The 2,838-nt window shown below is 44.1% G+C and overlaps 1 non-coding gene across 1 annotated transcript; it reads right to left on the bottom strand.

Annotated features, from left to right (window-relative positions):
• Nucleotides 1-1,760: 1,760 nt before the first annotated feature.
• On the bottom strand, nt 1,761-1,900 carry LOC138385495 (U4 spliceosomal RNA). The gene has a single exon (XR_011233732.1). It is a non-coding gene; the product is annotated as a U4 spliceosomal RNA (small nuclear RNA).
• Between the last annotated feature and the right edge of the window lie 938 nt (nt 1,901-2,838).

Below are 2,838 nucleotides of genomic sequence, written 5' to 3'. Positions count from 1 at the left end.
GAGAGGAGCAGGAAGGAAACATAGAGAGGCACCAGGACACACTGCCTTCCTTGCTGTTCCCAGACACAGTAGGTCCTATCTCAGGACCTTTTCACTTGCTGCTCCCTTCCATGGAATATTCTTCCTATTAGCCACATGATTTATTCCCTTGATTTTTTCAGGTCTCTCCTGAAATATCACTTCATCATAAAGGGTTTCCCAGACCATGCTATGTGACACAGCACACTCACCACCACCCCCACGCAGTCAGACGCTCTCTTTACTCTGTCTGTCTTCTTTGCTCTTATCATGCTATATAAGTCACTTAGCACTGACACATTACATATTAATATTTTCTCTATGTCTCTCCCCCCCCGCTCCCAGACAGTAAGAACTGAGACCAGGGACTTTGTTTTGTTCACAGCTCTGTCCCCAGTGCTAAAACGTTGCCTGGCCTCTGGGAGGTGCTCTGTAAATACACAGCAAATGAATGGACCGCCTTCAGAGGTAGGTACAGTTATTATTATCTATTTGTAGATGGGGGTTAAGTCACTTGTCTAAAATCATATAACCAATAACTGAAGGAACTGGGCTTCAAAGCCAGGTCACTTCTATTCTAAAATCCAAGTTCTGAGCAGTTATGCTGTATTGTCTCAGAGTCTGAGAGGCCAGATTCACAAACAAACATAATTATAAAGCAATGCAGTTAAAGCAACTGCCTATGGGAACAGACATCAATTCACTCCTTCCGGAGGACAATCTGACGATAGCCAAAATTGGAAACTAATAACCCTTCTTCCAGAAGTTTGCTCTAATGGAATAATCAGACATGAGGAAAGAATGTTAAGTATACAAGGATGTTTATCACAGAATTGCTTATAATAGCAAAGAATTGGAAGCAACAAAAAAGCCCCTACCAGAGAGTGATTGAAGTGGAGTCAGAAAGTGACAGACGATAATGCCCAATGTGATCAATGTGTCTCAAAGGAGCAGGAGGTGAGGCCATTGCTTAAAGTATGTGGGTGTGGGTGAGGGTCAAGTGGAGAGGGGTCCTGAGAGTGAGGCAGGTTTGGACGAACATTGCGGAGAAAGGGACTGAAGCCCACCAGGGAGATGCAGAAAGGCTGAAAGAGGGTGTAGGTGGCCCGGCTGAAGATGAACACTATGAATGTGGTGGCATTCTGCATAGCTGTGTAGGTTTTGTGGTAGTGTTCTGGTGCCTTGAGGAAAAAGGGATGGTGATTCTAGCCAGTGTTAGAATCCATGCATGGCTGGAGTTGTGCCAAGCACACGTGAGGGAACAGAAAGTGCTGAAGTGAGCGACTGAAATAATCTACCATGTGTCCAAGCTGGGAAGGGAAGAGAGGACAGGAAAAGGCCGCAGACCAAGCAAGAGCAAATGCAGAGATGAAGGCACTGTATAACTGCACGGCACTGTCTAAGGGAGGTACCTGAGGTCAGAGAGTAAGATGTTAGAGTGCATGAGAGAAGCAGCAAAGCAATTCCAGGGCTCAACATCTAGGAATTTAACGTGTGAATAACTGAAGAGAAGTGTCTGGAATGGGAAGGTCCAGAAATTGTGAGTGAAGAGTGCCAGTTTGGTCACTGACATGGGCACTGAAGCCTTTTAGGAAAATGTCTGGAGCTTGAGTGGAGACAAAATGGTTAATGAAGTGCCAAGCTATTGAAAACAATGGACTTGATGACACCTATTTTGTGCCATTTTACATATGTCATTTCACATTATCTTTTTTTTTTAAAATAAATTTGCACCACTCAGTCCCCATAGGGGCCATCAGAAATCGCCAATGCTGACTATGGTGCAAGTTGTCATGGCGGGGTATTGGGAAAAGTTTTCAATTAGCAATAATTGTGCCTCATATAAAGCTCATTGGCTGTGATACTGCCACTGTGCAAAGCTTCATATTATCTTAATAACAATCAGTGGTATAGATAAGGAAAGCCATACAAAATGACTAGACTTGGAGAGCTCAAGGTCAATGGTAAATTTTTTAGATCATTTGGCTGGAAGGATGCTGAATAGAGAATATAGAGTTATTAGTGAAGGGTCTGATTTTGAATATGTCGAGTTAGGGGTGTTGGTGGAATATCTAGATGGACATGTCCACAGACATTTATTACAGAAATAGGGCCAAGGCTTGGCAAAGAGGTTGAGGTTGAAGATATGGGTCTCCATGTTAAAAGTATTGAGTTGATAACTGAGACCAGGGTGTAGCCTGAGAATGGAATGGAAGAGAGGAGTGCTTTGGTATGTGTTCACATTTGGACAGTGGGGACCAACAGGAGTCAGAAATTTAAAAAATGTAGGCAGCATATTGTGGTAGATTGTTAAAGTGGCCATAAATTGTTCACAGCTCCTCCCATCAAGAGGTAAGGCTTATTTCTTCACCCCTTGAAAGTGGGCTGGTATTTTTTACTAACTTTACCAATACAGTGTGGCAGAGTGATATTGTGCAAGTTCCAAACCTAGGCTTCAAGAGGCCTTGCAGCTTCTGCCCTCTCACTGGGAACCCTTCCACCACCATGTGAACGAACCCGAGCTAGCCTGCTGGAAGACGAGAGAGCATGTGCCGAGAAGCCCAGCTGTTCCAGCCTTCCCAGCCCAGGCACCAGATACATGAGCAAGCCCAGCCTGGAAAAGCTGAGCCTGGCCGGTGGGCACAGACCACAAAAACTGCTTAGCTGAGCCCAGCTGAATTGCTGATCCACAGAATCTTATGCAAATTAACAGTTGTTCTTTTAAGGCACTAAGTCTGTAAGTGATTTATTACATAGTAATAGATAACTGGTAAACATATGGCCCCAGGAGTGAGGGGAAAAACCTAAACATCTTAAATA

This window comes from Eulemur rufifrons, chromosome 6 (assembly GCF_041146395.1).
Source record: "Eulemur rufifrons isolate Redbay chromosome 6, OSU_ERuf_1, whole genome shotgun sequence".
NCBI classification, from domain to species: Eukaryota; Metazoa; Chordata; class Mammalia; order Primates; family Lemuridae; genus Eulemur; species Eulemur rufifrons.
The sequence above is the reverse complement of the archived record's forward strand: the minus strand, read 5'-3'. Positions and strand labels throughout refer to the sequence as shown.